General features: G+C 55.3%; 1 protein-coding gene across 1 annotated transcript in view; it reads right to left on the minus strand.

The window, feature by feature from the left end:
* Positions 1-15,039, minus strand: part of LOC139260446 (unconventional myosin-X-like) — a 204,319-nt gene that overhangs the window by 42,462 nt on the left and 146,818 nt on the right. The gene's annotated exons all lie outside the window — the stretch shown is intronic.

Raw genomic sequence — 15,039 nt, forward strand, 5'->3', positions numbered from 1 at the left:
AGCCCCGATCTGCACAGTGCGATCCCACCCCAGCCCCCCGGCACAGTACAAGTCACCGTGCCCCCACACTAATGACAACCCACAAATTTGAGCTGATCGGAGAGGGCCAGCCTATATTTGTAAAGTGTAAGTCATGTCTAACGATCCTAATTGACTTTTTCTGAGGAGTTAACTAATGTGGTAGATAAGAAAAAAAATACTTGCATTTCTACAGTGCCCTTCACGATCTCAGGACATCCCAAATCACTTTACAGCTAAAGAAGTACTTTTGGAGTGTAGCCACTGTTGTAATGTAACACAGAAACACGGCAACCAATTTGCGCACAGCAAGCTCCCACAAACAGAAATGTGACAATGACCAAGATAATCTGTTTTATTGAAGTTGATTGAGGGATAAATATTGGGCAGGATACAGGGGAGAACACCCCTGCCTTATTTCGAAATATTGCCATAGGATCTTTTATGTGCACCTGAGAGGGCAGATGGGGCTAACGTCTCATCTGAAAGACAGCACCTCCAACAGTGCGGCGCTCCCTCAGTACTGCCCTTCTGACAGTGCGGCGCTCCCTCAGTACTGCCCTTCCGATAGTGCGGCGCTCCCTCAGTACTGCCCCTCCGACAGTGCGGCGCTCCCTCAGTACTGCCCCTCCGACAGTGCGGCGCTCCCTCAGTACTGCCCTTCCGACAGTGTGGCGCTCCCTCAGTACTGCCCCTCCGACAGTGCGGCGCTCCCTCAGTACTGCCCCTCCGACAGTGCGGCTCTCCCTCAGTACTAGCCCTCCGACAGTGCGGCGCTCCCTCAGTACTGCACCTCCGACAGTGCAGCGCTCCCTCAGTACTACACTGGAGTGTCAGCTTAGATTTTTGTGCTCTAGACTCTGGAGTGGAATGAATCAATGGTACTGCCCACTGAGCCATGGCTGGTACTAGACTGGGAGTGTCTATGGATGATATTTATATGGACTTCCAGAAGGCATTCGACAAGGTTCCACATAAGAGACTTTTACTAAAAATCAGAGCCCACCTAACCTGTCCAAGTCATCCTGCAGCCTCTTAGCGTCCTCCTCACAGCTCACACCGCCACCCAGCTTATTGTCATCTGCAAACTTGGAGATATTACACTCAATTCCGTCATCTAAATCGTTAATGTATATTGTAAAGAGCTGGGGTCCCAGCACTGAGCCCTGCGGCACCCCACTAGTCACTGCCTGCCATTCTGAAAAGGACCCGTTTATCCCGACTCTCTGCTTCCTGTCTCCCAACCAGTTCTCTATCCATGTCAATACATTACCCCCAATACCATGTGCTTTAATTTTGCACACCAATCTCTTGTATGAGACCTTGTCAAAAGCCTTTTGAAACTCCAAATACACCACATCCACTGGTTCTCCCTTGTCTACTCTACTAGTTACATCCTTAAAAAATTCTAGAAGGTTTGTCAAGCATGATTTCCCTTTCATAAATCCATGCTGACTTGGACCGATCCTGTCACTGCTTTCCAAATGCGCTGCTATTTCATCTTTAATAATTGATTACAACATTTTCCCCACTACTGATGTCAGGCTAACCGGTCTATAATTACCCGTTTTCTCTCTCCCTCCTTTCTTAAAAAGTGGTGTTACATTAGCTACCCTCCAGTCCATAGGAACTGATCCAGAGTCGATAGACTGTTGGAAAATGATCACCAATGCATCCACTATTTCTAGGGCCACTTCCTTAAGTACTCTGGGATGCAGACTATCAGGCCCGGGGGATTTATCGGCCTTCAATCGCATCAATTTCCCTAACACAATTTCCCGCCTAATAAGGATTTCCTTCAGTTCCTCCTTCTCACTAGACCCTCGGTCCCCTAGTATTTCCAGAAGGTTATTTGTGTCTTCCTTCGTGAAGATAGAACCAAAGTATTTGTTTAACTGGTCTGCCATTTCTTTGTTCCCCATTATAAATTCACCTGAATCTGACTGCAAGGGATCTACGTTTGTCTTCACTAATCTTTTTCTCTTCACATATCTATAGAAGCTTTTGCAGTCAGTTTTATGTTCCCAGCAAGCTTCCTCTCATACTCTACTTTACCCTTCCTAATTAAACCCGTTGTCCGCCTCTGCTGAATTTTAAAATTCTTCCTGTCCTCAGGTTTGCTGCTTTTTCTGGCCAATTTATATGCCTCGTCCTTGGATTTAAAACTATCCCTAATTTCCCTTGTTGAGCCACCTTCCCCGTTTTATTTTTACCCCAGACAGGGATGTACAATTGTTGAAGTTCATCCATGTGATGTTTAAATGTTTGCCATTGCCTATCAACTGTCAACCCTTTAAGTAACACTCGCCAGTATATTCTAGCCAATTCATGTTTCATACCATCGAAGTTACCTTTCCTTAAGTTCAGGACCCTCGTCTCTGAATTAACTGTGTCACTCTCCATCTTAATAAAGAATTCTACCATATTATGGTCACTCTTCCCCAAGGGGCCTCGCACAACAAGATTGCTAATTAGTCCTTTCTCATTACACATCACCCAGTCTAGGATGGCCAGCCTCTAGTTGGTTCCTCGACATATTGGTCGAGAAAACATCCCTAATACACTCCAGGAAATCCTCCTCCACCGCATTGCTACCAGTTTGGTTAGCCCAATCAATATGTAGATTAAAGTCGCCCATGATAACTGCTGTACCTTTATTGCACGCATCCCTAATTTCTTGTTTGATGCTGTCCCCAACTCACTACTACTGTTTGGTGGTTGTACACAACTCCCACTAGCGTTTTCTGCCCTTTGGTATTCAGTATCTCCACCCATATCGATTCCACATCATCCCAGCTAATGTCCTTCCTTACTATTGCGTTAATTTTCTCTTTAACCAGCAACGCCACCCCACCTCCTTTTCCTTTCTGTCTATCCTTCCTAAATGCTGAATACCCCTGGATGTTGAGTTCCCAGCCTTGGTCACCCTGGACCCATGTCTCCGTGATGCCAATTACATCATACCCGTTAACTGCTATCTGTGCAGTTAATTCATCCACCTTATTCCGAATACTCCTCGCATTGAGGCACAGAGCCTTAAGGCTTGTCTTTTTAACACACTTTGCCCCTTTAGAATTTTGCTGTAATGTGGCCCTTTTTGATTTTTGCTTTGGGTTTCTCTGCCCTCCACGTTTACTTTTCTTCTTTCTATCTTTTGCTTCTGCCCCCATTCTACTTCCCTCTGTCTCCCTGCATAGGTTCCCATCCCCCTGCCATATTAGTTTAACTCCTCCCCAACAGCACTAACAAACACTCCCCCTCGGACATTGGTTCCAGTCCTGCCCAGATGCAGACTGTCCGGTTTATACTGGTCCCACTCCCCCAGAACCGGTTCCAATGTCCCAGGAATTTGAATCCCTCCCTTCTGCACCACTCCTCAAGCCACATATTCATCTGAGCTATCCTGCAATTCCTACTCTGACTAGTAAGTGGCACTGGTAGCAATCCTGAGATTACTACTTTTGAGGTCCTACTTTTTAATTTAGCTCCTAGCTCCCTAAATTTGTCTTGTTGGACCTATATCGTTGGTACCTATATGCACCACGACAACTGGCTGTTCACCCTCCCCCTTCAAAATGTCCTGCAGCCGCTCCGAGACATCCTTCACCCTTGCACCAGGGAGGCAACATACCATCCTGGAGTCTCGATTGCTGTCGCAGAAACGTTTATCTCTTCCCCTTTCAATCGAATCCCCTACCACTATAGCCCTCCCACTCTTTTTCCTGCCCTCCTGTGCAGCAGAGCCATCCACGGTGCCATGAACTTGGCTGCTGCTGCCCTCCCCTGATGAGTCATCCCCCTCAACAGTACCCAAAGCGGTGTATCTGTTTTGCAAGGGGGTGACCGCAGGGGATCCCTGCACTACCTTTGTTCCACTGCTCTTCCTGTTGGTCACCCATCCCCTATCTGGCTGATAGATTGAGTGAGTGGGCAATGCTGTGGCTGATGGAGTTCAATGTGGGGAAGTGTGGGGTCAGCGTGCAGTCCCCACCATTTAAAACACCACGATTAAAACAGCCAGCCACTTATATCGATCGGGCGACAACCATATCCATTTGCACTGACGCCAATTTTAAAGTTTCCAGTTAAAACGTTTGCAGATCTCCATATATTGCAGGTGGAAACAGCTGTGTTCATTCACCAGCTCCCACCTCCATAAGGTGCACTGAGTGCCAAAATAAAACCACCGTCCCCATAGTGCAATACTAATTATTGCTCATCACTGACAGTCACATCGTGCCCTGCACGTGATCTCGCACGTGCTATAGCACTCGCAATGTGCTGTTCCTTTAATGATGTTTCTGCTAACCAGCACTAAACAGTGGCTTTACAGTCAAAGAAGAAAACATATTGGTTATTTATGTAAGTAAGTTGCATTATTAATAAGAACATAAGAATTAGGAGCCGCAGTAGGCAGTAGACCTCGAGCCTGTTCCGCCATTCAATAAGATCATGGCTGATCTACCTCAATTCTGCTTTTCAGCCCTATGCCCATATCCTTCGATTCCCTGGAGTCAAAAAATCTATCGATCTCAGCCTTGAATATACTCTGGGGCAGAGAATTCCAAAGATTCATAATCCTCCGAGTGAGCAAATTTCTCCTCATCTCAATCTTAAATGGCCAACAATTATGCCACATTAGACAAGCTAAGTGAGTGGGCAAAAATTTGGCAGATGGAGTATAATGTTGGAAAGTGTGAGGTCATGCACTTTGGCAGAAAAAAATCAAAGAACAAGTTATTATTTAAATGGAGAAGGATTGCAAAGTGCTGCAGTACAGTGGGACCTGGGGGTACTTGTGCATGAAACACAAAAGGTTAATGTGCAGGTACAGCAAGTGACCAGGAAAGCCAATGGAACCTTGGCCTTTATTGCAAAGGGGATGGAGTATAAAAGCAGGGAAGTCTTGCTACAGTTTTACAGGGTATTGATGAGGCCACACCTGGAATACAGCGTGCAGTTTTGGTTTCCATATTTGCGAAAGGATATACTTGCTTTGGAGGCAGTTCAGAGAAGGTTCACTCGGTTGATTCCAGAGATGAAGGGGTTGACTTATGAGGAAAGGTTGAGTAGGTTGGGCCTCTACTCATTGGAATTCAGAAGAATGAGAGGTGATCTTATCGAAACGTATAAGATTATGAGGGAGCTTGACAAGGTGGATGCAGCGAGAATGTTTCCACTGGTGGGGGAGACTAGAACTAGGGGGCATAATCGTAGAAGAAGGGGCCGCCCATTTAAAACTGAGATGAGGAGAAATTTCTTCTCTCAGAGGGTTGTAAATCTGTGGATTTCGCTGCCTCAGAGAGCTGTGGAAGCCGGGTCATTGAATAAATTTAAGACAGAGATAGACAGTTTCATAACCGATAAAGGGATAAGGGGTTATGGGGAGCGGGCAGGGAAGTGGAGCTGAGTCCATGAACAGATCAGCCATGATCGTATTAAATGGCGGAGCAGGCTCGAGGGGCCGTATGGTCGACTGCTGCTCCTATTTATTATATTCTTATGAATATGACATAAATGCAAACGGGAGCTTCTCCAGCAGCTCCTGGTTTTCCTGCTGATTTGCTTTTCCCTGGTGCGTTAACTTCGCAGCTTGGCCAGGAACAGGAGCTCACGACGTTCGCAACTGCAACATAACTCTCTTCCCATCCTGCAGAACATTAGTAAAGCAATGTGTTACAATCATAGAATGACACAGCATAGGAGGAGGCCACTCTGCCTGTGCCGGCTCTGTGACAGAGCGATCCAATCAGTCCTACTCTCCTGCTCTTTCCCCACAGCCCGGCACATTTGCTCCCTTCAAGTATTTACCCAATTCCCGTTTGAAAGTTACTATTGAATCTGCCCCCACCGCCCTTTCAGGCAGTGCCTTCCCGATCACAACAACTTGCTGCATAAAAACATTCTCCCCATCTCCCCGTCTGGTTCCATCGCCGATTATCGTCAATCTGTGTCCCTCTGGTTACCGACCCTCCTGCCCCTGGAAACTGTTTCTCCGTATTTACTCTGTCAAAATCCGTCATAATTTTGAACAACTCTATTAAAATTTCCTCTTTTCCTTCTCTGCTCAAAGGAGAACAACCCCAGCTTCTCCAGTCTCTCCAAAACTGAAATCCTTCATCCCTGGTACCATTCTAGTAAATCTCCTCTACACCCCTGGCCTTGCCACCCTTCCTAAAGTGCGGTGCCCAGAGTTGGACACAATCCTGCAGCTGGGGCCGAACCAGTGCTTTATAAAGATTGAGCATAACTTGCTTGCTTTTATACTCTATGGGGAGAAATTAGTGTCGTTTGAGCCTCCCGCCAGCACCCCCGCTACTGGGGCGCAAACGACCTTCCATCCAAGCGCGGCGCCGCTAACTCCCGTTAAATTGCGCAGGAGGGTAGCAGCGGCGGTAATCGGTAACGCCCCGCTCTGTGTGCGCAGTGCTCCGTTTTCGCCCCGGGAGTGCCCCCATGAAGCTACGCCGGGCGATGACAGCGACAGCTTCAGGGGGCGCAAACATGGCGGCCAGCTGCTCGCGGAGCGCTAGTTATAGGGGAGGAGGTGTGAGGGGGGGGGAACCAATCAGCCGACTCACCTGTCGCGACCTGTTGCATTGTGGAACACGATCTGGCAGCCCGGCACCCCGTTCCCCGGGGTACTGTATCAGCCCTGCTCCCTGGGGTACTGTATCAGCCCCGCTCCCTGGGGTACTGTATCAGCCCCGCTCCCTGGGGTACTGTATCAGCCCCGCTCCCTGGGGTACTGTATCAGCCCCGCTCCCTGGGGTACTGTATCAGCCCCGCTCCCTGGGGTACTGTATCAGCCCCGCTCCCTGGGGTACTGTATCAGCCCCGCTCCCTGGGGTACTGTATCAGCCCCGCTCCCTGGGGTACTGTATCAGCCCCGCTCCCTGGGGTACTGTATCAGCCCCGCTCCCTGGGGTACTGTATCAGCCCCGCTCCCTGGGGTACTGTATCAGCCCCGCTCCCTGGGGTACTGTATCAGCCCCGCTCCCTGGGGTACTGTATCAGCCCCGCTCCCTGGGGTACTGTATCAGCCCCGCTCCCTGGGGTACTGTATCAGCCCCGCTCCCTGGGGTACTGTATCAGCCCCGCTCCCTGGGGTACTGTATCAGCCCCGCTCCCTGGGGTACTGTATCAGCCCCGCTCCCTGGGGTACTGTATCAGCCCCGCTCCCTGGGGTACTGTATCAGCCCCGCTCCCCGGGGATACTGATTCAGCCCCGCTCCCTGGGGTACTGATTCAGCCCCGCTCCCCGGGGATACTGATTCAGCCCCACTCCCTGGGGTACTGTATCAGCCCCGCTCCCTGGGGTACTGTATCAGCCCCGCTCCCTGGGGTACTGATTCAGCCCCACTCCCTGGGGTACTGTATCAGCCCTGCTCCCCGGGGATACTGATTCAGCCCCGCTCCCTGGGGTACTGTATCAGCCCCGCTCCCTGCGGTACTGTATCAGCCCCGCTCCCTGGGGTACTGTATCAGCCCCGCTCCCTGGGGTACTGTATCAGCCCCGCTCCCTGGGGTACTGTATCAGCCCCGCTCCCTGGGGTACTGTATCAGCCCCGCTCCCCGGGGATACTGATTCAGCCCCGCTCCCTGGGGTACTGATTCAGCCCCACTCCCTGGGGTACTGTATCAGCCCTGCTCCCCGGGGATACTGATTCAGCCCCGCTCCCTGGGGTACTGTATCAGCCCTGCTCCCCGGGGATACTGATTCAGCCCCGCTCCCTGGGGTACTGATTCAGCCCCGCTCCCTGGGGTACTGATTCAGCCCCGCTCCCCGGGGATACTGATTCAGCCCCGCTCCCTGGGGTACTGATTCAGCCCCGCTCCCTGGGGTATTGATTCAGCCCCGCTCCCCGGGGTACTGTATCAGCCCCGTTCCCCGGGGTACTGTATCAGCCCATTGAATGTATTCAAGTCACAGATAGATAGATTTTTAACCAATAAGGGAATTAAGGGTTATGGGGAGCGGGCGGGTAAGTGGAGCTGAGTCCACGGCCAGATCAACCATGATCTTGTTGAATGGCGGAGCAGGCTCGAGGGGCTAGATGGCCTACTCCTGTTCCTAATTCTTATGTTCTTATGTAGCCCCATTTCCCCGGGGTACTGTATCAGCCCTGCTCCCTGGGGTACTGTATCAGCCCCATTCCCTGGGGTACTGTATCAGCCCCGTACCCCAGGGTACTGTATCAGTCCCGCTCCCCAGGGTACTGTATCAGCCCCGTTCCCCGAGGTACTGTATCAGCCCCGCTCCCCAGGGTACTGTATCAGCCCCGCTCCCCAGGGTACTGTATCAGCCCCGCTCCCCAGGGTACTGTATCAGCCCCGTTCCCCAGGGTACTGTATCAGCCCCGCTCCCCAGGGTACTGTATCAGCCCCGCTCCCCAGGGTACTGTATCAGCCCCGCTCCCCAGGGTACTGTATCAGCCCCGCTCCCCAGGGTACTGTATCAGCCCCGCTCCCCAGGGTACTGTATCAGCCCCGCTCCCCAGGGTACTGTATCAGCCCCATTCCCCGGGGTACTGTATCAGCCCCGCTCCCCAGGGTACTGTATCAGCCCCGCTCCCCAGGGTATTGTATCAGCCCCGCTCCCCAGGGTACTGTATCAGCCCCGCTCCCCAGGGTACTGTATCAGCCCCATTCCCCGGGGTACTGTATCAGCCCCGCTCCCCAGGGTACTGTATCAGCCCCGCTCCCCAGGGTATTGTATCAGCCCCGCTCCCCAGGGTACTGTATCAGCCCCGCTCCCCAGGGTACTGTATCAGCCCCATTCCCCGGGGTACTGTATCAGCCCCGCTCCCAGGGTACTGTATCAGCCCCGCTCCCCAGGGTATTGTATCAGCCCCGCTCCCCAGGGTACTGTATCAGCCCCGCTCCCCAGGGTACTGTATCAGCCCCGTTCCCCGGGGTACTGTATCAGCCCCGCTCCCCAGGGTACTGTATCAGCCCCGTTCCCCGGGGTACTGTATCAGCCCCGCTCCCCAGGGTACTGTATCAGCCCCGTTCCCCGAGGTACTGTATCAGCCCCGCTCCCCAGGGTACTGTATCAGCCCCGCTCCCCAGGGTACTGTATCAGCCCCATTCCCCGGGGTACTGTATCAGCCCCGCTCCCCAGGGTACTGTATCAGCCCCGCTCCCCAGGGTACTGTATCAGCCCCGCTCCCCAGGGTACTGTATCAGCCCCGTTCCCCGGGGTACTGTATCAGCCCCGCTCCCCAGGGTACTGTATCAGCCCCGTTCCCCGGGGTACTGTATCAGCCCCGCTCCCCAGGGTACTGTATCAGCCCCGCTCCCCAGGGTACTGTATCAGCCCCGTTCCCCGGGGTACTGTATCAGCCCCGCTCCCCAGGGTACTGTATCAGCCCCGTTCCCCGGGGTACTGCATCAGCCCTGTTCCCCAGGGTACTGTATCAACCCTGCTCCCCAGGGTACTGTATCAGCCCCGCTCCCCAGGGTACTGTATCAGCCCCGTTCCCCGAGGTACTGTATCAGCCCCGCTCCCCAGGGTACTGTATCAGCCCCGTTCCCCGAGGTACTGTATCAGCCCCGCTCCCCAGGGTACTGTATCAGCCCCGTTCCCCGAGGTACTGTATCAGCCCCGCTCCCCAGGGTACTGTATCAGCCCCGTTCCCCGGGGTACTGTATCAGCCCCGTTCCCCGGGGTACTGTATCAGCCCCGCTCCCCAGGGTACTGTATCAGCCCCGCTCCCCAGGGTACTGTATCAGCCCCGTTCCCCAGGGTACTGTATCAGCCCCGCTCCCCAGGGTACTGTATCAGCCCCGTTCCCCGGGGTACTGCATCAGCCCTGTTCCCCGGGGTACTGTATCAGCCCTGTTCCCCGGGGTACTGTATCAGCCCCGCTACCCAGGGTACTGTATCAGCCCCGCTCCCCAGGGTACTGTATCGGCCCCGCTCCCCAGGGTACTGTATCAGCCCTGTTCCCCGGGGTACTGTATCAGCCCCGTTCCCCGAGGTACTGTATCAGCCCCGCTCCCCAGGGTACTGTATCAGCCCCGTTCCCCGAGGTACTGTATCAGCACCGTTCCCCAGGGTACTGTATCAGCCCCGCTCCCCAGGGTACTGTATCAGCCCCGCTCCCCAGGGTACTGTATCAGCCCCGTTCCCCAGGGTACTGTATCAGCCCCGCTCCCCAGGGTACTGTATCAGCCCCGCTCCCCAGGGTACTGTATCAGCCCCGTTCCCCGGGGTACTGTATCAGCCCCGTTCCCCGGGGTACTGTATCAGCCCCGCTCCCCAGGGTACTGTATCAGCCCTGCTCCCCAGGGTACTGTATCAGCCCCGCTCCCCAGGGTACTGTATCAGCCCCGTTCCCCGGGGTACTGTATCAGCCCCGCTCCCCAGGGTACTGTATCAGCCCCGTTCCCCGGGGTACTGTATCAGCCCCGCTCCCCAGGGTACTGTATCAGCCCCGCTCCCCAGGGTACTGTATCAGCCCCGCTCCCCAGGGTACTGTATCAGCCCCGTTCCCCGGGGTACTGTATCAGTCCCGCTCCCCAGGGTACTGTATCAGCCCCGCTCCCCAGGGTACTGTATCAGCCCCGTTCCCCGGGGTACTGTATCAGCCCCGCTCCCCAGGGTACTGTATCAGCCCCGCTCCCCAGGGTACTGTATCAGCCCCGCTCCCCGGGGTACTGTATCAGCCCCGTTCCCCGGGGTACTGTATCAGCCCCGCTCCCCAGGGTACTGTATCAGCCCCGCTCCCCAGGGTACTGTATCAGCCCCGTTCCCCGGGGTACTGCATCAGCCCTGTTCCCCGGGGTACTGTATCAACCCCGCTCCCCAGGGTACTGTATCAGCCCCGCTCCCCAGGGTACTGTATCAGCCCCGCTCCCCAGGGTACTGTATCAGCCCCGCTCCCCAGGGTACTGTATCAGCCCCGCTCCCCAGGGTACTGTATCAGCCCCGCTCCCCGGGGTACTGTATCAACCCCGCTCCCCAGGGTACTGTATCAGCCCCGCTCCCCAGGGTACTGTATCAGCCCCGCTCCCCAGGGTACTGTATCAGCCCCGCTCCCCAGGGTACTGTATCAGTCCCGCTCCCCAGGGTACTGTATCAGCCCCGTTCCCCGGGGTACTGTATCAGCCCCGCTCCCCAGGGTACTGTATCAGCCCCGCTCCCCAGGGTACTGTATCAGCCCCGTTCCCCGAGGTACTGTATCAGCCCCGCTCCCCAGGGTACTGTATCAGCCCCGCTCCCCAGGGTACTGTATCAGCCCCGCTCCCCAGGGTACTGTATCGGCCCCGTTCCCCGGGGTACTGTATCAGCCCCCCCCCCCAGGGTACTGTATCAGCCCCGTTCCCCGGGGTACTGTATCAGCCCCGCTCCCCAGGGTACTGTATCAGCCCCGCTCCCCAGGGTACTGTATCAGCCCCATTCCCCTGGGGTACTGTATCAGCCCCGCTCCCCAGGGTGCTGTATCAGCCCCGTTCCCCGAGGTACTGTATCAGCCCCGCTCCCCAGGGTGCTGTATCAGCCCCGTTCCCCGGGGTACTGTATCAGCCCCGTTCCCCGAGGTACTGTATCAGCCCCGCTCCCCAGGGTGCTGTATCAGCCCCGTTCCCCGGGGTACTGTATCAGCCCCGCTCCCCAGGGTGCTGTATCAGCCCCGTTCCCCGAGGTACTGTATCAGCCCCGCTCCCCAGGGTACTGTATCAGCCCCGCTCCCCGGGGTACTGTATCAGCCCCGTTCCCCGGGGTACTGTATCAGCCCCGCTCCCCAGGGTACTGTATCAGCCCCGCTCCCCAGGGTACTGTATCAGCCCCGTTCCCCGGGGTACTGCATCAGCCCTGTTCCCCGGGGTACTGTATCAACCCCGCTCCCCAGGGTACTGTATCAGCCCCGCTCCCCAGGGTACTGTATCAGCCCCGCTCCCCAGGGTACTGTATCAGCCCCGCTCCCCAGGGTACTGTATCAGCCCCGCTCCCCGGGGTACTGTATCAACCCCGCTCCCCAGGGTACTGTATCAGCCCCGCTCCCCAGGGTACTGTATCAGCCCCGCTCCCCAGGGTACTGTATCAGCCCCGCTCCCCAGGGTACTGTATCAGCCCCGCTCCCCAGGGTACTGTATCAGTCCCGCTCCCCAGGGTACTGTATCAGCCCCGTTCCCCGGGGTACTGTATCAGCCCCGCTCCCCAGGGTACTGTATCAGCCCCGCTCCCCAGGGTACTGTATCAGCCCCGTTCCCCGAGGTACTGTATCAGCCCCGCTCCCCAGGGTACTGTATCAGCCCCGCTCCCCAGGGTACTGTATCAGCCCCGTTCCCCGAGGTACTGTATCAGCCCCGCTCCCCAGGGTACTGTATCAGCCCCGTTCCCCGAGGTACTGTATCAGCCCCGCTCCCCAGGGTGCTGTATCAGCCCCGTTCCCCGGGGTACTGTATCAGCCCCGTTCCCCGGGGTACTGTATCAGCCCCGCTCCCCAGGGTACTGTATCGGCCCCGTTCCCCGGGGTACTGTATCAGCCCCCCCCCCCAGGGTACTGTATCAGCCCCGTTCCCCGGGGTACTGTATCAGCCCCGCTCCCCAGGGTACTGTATCAGCCCCGCTCCCCAGGGTACTGTATCAGCCCCATACCCCGGGGTACTGTATCAGCCCCGCTCCCCAGGGTACTGTATCAGCCCCGTTCCCCGGGGTACTGTATCAGCCCCGCTCCCCAGGGTGCTGTATCAGCCCCGTTCCCCGAGGTACTGTATCAGCCCCGCTCCCCAGGGTGCTGTATCAGCCCCGTTCCCCGGGGTACTGTATCAGCCCCGTTCCCCGAGGTACTGTATCAGCCCCGCTCCCCAGGGTGCTGTATCAGCCCCGTTCCCCGGGGTACTGTATCAGCCCCGTTCCCCGGGGTACTGTATCAGCCCCGCTCCCCAGGGTACTGTATCGGCCCCGTTCCCCGGGGTACTGTATCAGCCCCGCTCCCCAGGGTACTGTATCAGCCCCGCTCCCCAGGGTACTGTATCGGCCCCGTTCCCCGGGGTACTGTATCAGCCCCGCTCCCCAGGGTACTGTATCAGCCCCGTTCCCCGGGGTACTGTATCAGCCCCGCTCCCCAGGGTACTGTATCAGCCCCGCTCCCCAGGGTACTGTATCAGCCCCATACCCCGGGGTACTGTATCAGCCCCGCTCCCCAGGGTACTGTATCAGCCCCGCTCCCCGGGGTACTGTATCAGCCCCATACCCCGGGGTACTGTATCAGCCCCGCTCCCCGGGGTACTGTATCAGCCCCGCTCCCCGGGGTACTGTATCAGCCCCGCTCCCCAGGGTACTGTATCAGCCCCGTTCCCTGGGGTACTGTATCAGCCCCGTTCCCTGGGGTACTGTATCAGCCCTGCTTCCCAGGGTACTGTATCAGCCCCGCTCCCCAGGGTACTGTATCAGCCCTGCTTCCCAGGGTACTGTATCAGCCCCGCTCCCCAGGGTACTGTATCAGCCCTGCTTCCCAGGGTACTGTATCAGCCCAGCGCCCCGCTCCCCGGCAGTTGGCAGCTTGGCCCTGCCCTTTAATGAAGGGGAGGGCCCTCTGTACACGGCAGCACTATACGTCCTAGTGCGTAGCTCAGTGCCCCGCTCCCTGAGCTGCTGTCCCCCTTAGTGCCCTGCAGAGGGAGTGGGATGCGTTATTTTGCACTCCGCTTCCTCTCAGGGTCGGGGGTGTAACCCCAATATTGCGAGCGAGATGGGACTTCCACACCCGGCGCAGTAACTCCCGCCTCCCGGCTGTTACCGTCCCCAAATGTGGCACCACCCAATTTCCCCCTCCCCCCTCCACGCCTCTATTTATAAAGCCAAGGACCCCATACGCTTTTTCAACAACCTCAGCAACCTGCCCTGCCACTTGCAGCGATTTGTGTACCTACACCCCCAGGTCGCTCTGTTCCTGCACCTTTAATATTTCACCCTTTAGTTTATATGGCCTCTCCTCATTCTTCCTTCCAAAATGCATCACTTCACACTTCTCTGAGTTAAAGTCCATCTGCCATGTGTCTACCCGTTCCACCAGCCTGTCTGTGTCCTCCTGAAGTCTCTTACTATTCTCCTCATTGTTTACTGCATTTCCAAACTTTGTGTCAGCTGCAAACTTTGTAATGATGCCCTGTATACCCAAGTCCAGGTCATTAATATACGTCATAAAGAGCTGTGCTCCTAATACTGACCCCTGGGGTACACCACTGTACACCTCTCTCAGTCTGAAAAACAACCGTTCATCACAATTCTCTCCTTTCCAATTTTGTATCCACACGCTGCCACTGTCCCTTTAATCCCATGAGCTTTAATTTTGCGAGCAAGTCTATTATGTGGTACTGAATCAAACGCTTTTTGAAAGTCCATATATACATCAACTGCACTGCCCTCATCAACCCTCTCCGTTACTTCATCAAAGAACTCAAATCTAATTATTACAACACAATTTTCCTTCAACAAATCCGTACTGACTTTCATTTATCTCGCACCACATCAATAGAGAGAGAGAGAACAACGGGCTGAACCTTAAAATTAGAGCCAGGCCGTTCAGGGGTGATGTCAGGAAGCAGTTCCTCACACAAAGCATGGTGGGAATCTGGAACTCCCAACCCCAGAAAGCTGTTGTGGCCAGGGGGTCAATTGAACATTTCAAATCTGAGACTGATGACTTTTATTGGGTAAGGGTATTCAGGGTTACGGAACCAAGGCGGGTGGGTGGGATTAAGATGCAGATCAGGCAGGGTTTGATTGAATGGTGGAACAGGCTCCTGTTCCGAATGTCCTAAAGTCCTCTTGTACCTACTACAATCCTGCTCCGTGACAGGGGATTATGGGGTTGGCTGGAGAGGGTGGGATCAGGGTCAGAATCGGATTTGGGATGGAGTACGAGGTTTGGGATAGGGTTCGGGATGGGGGTTGGGACGGGGTTTGGAATGAGGTTTTGGGATGGGTTTTGGGATAGGGTTTGGGATGTGGGATGGGATATGGGATGGGGCTGAAATGCGGTTTGGGATAGGCTATTGGGATGGGGTTTG

The sequence above is a fragment of the Pristiophorus japonicus genome, chromosome 3, assembly GCF_044704955.1.
Source record: "Pristiophorus japonicus isolate sPriJap1 chromosome 3, sPriJap1.hap1, whole genome shotgun sequence".
Classification (NCBI taxonomy): Eukaryota; Metazoa; Chordata; class Chondrichthyes; family Pristiophoridae; genus Pristiophorus; species Pristiophorus japonicus.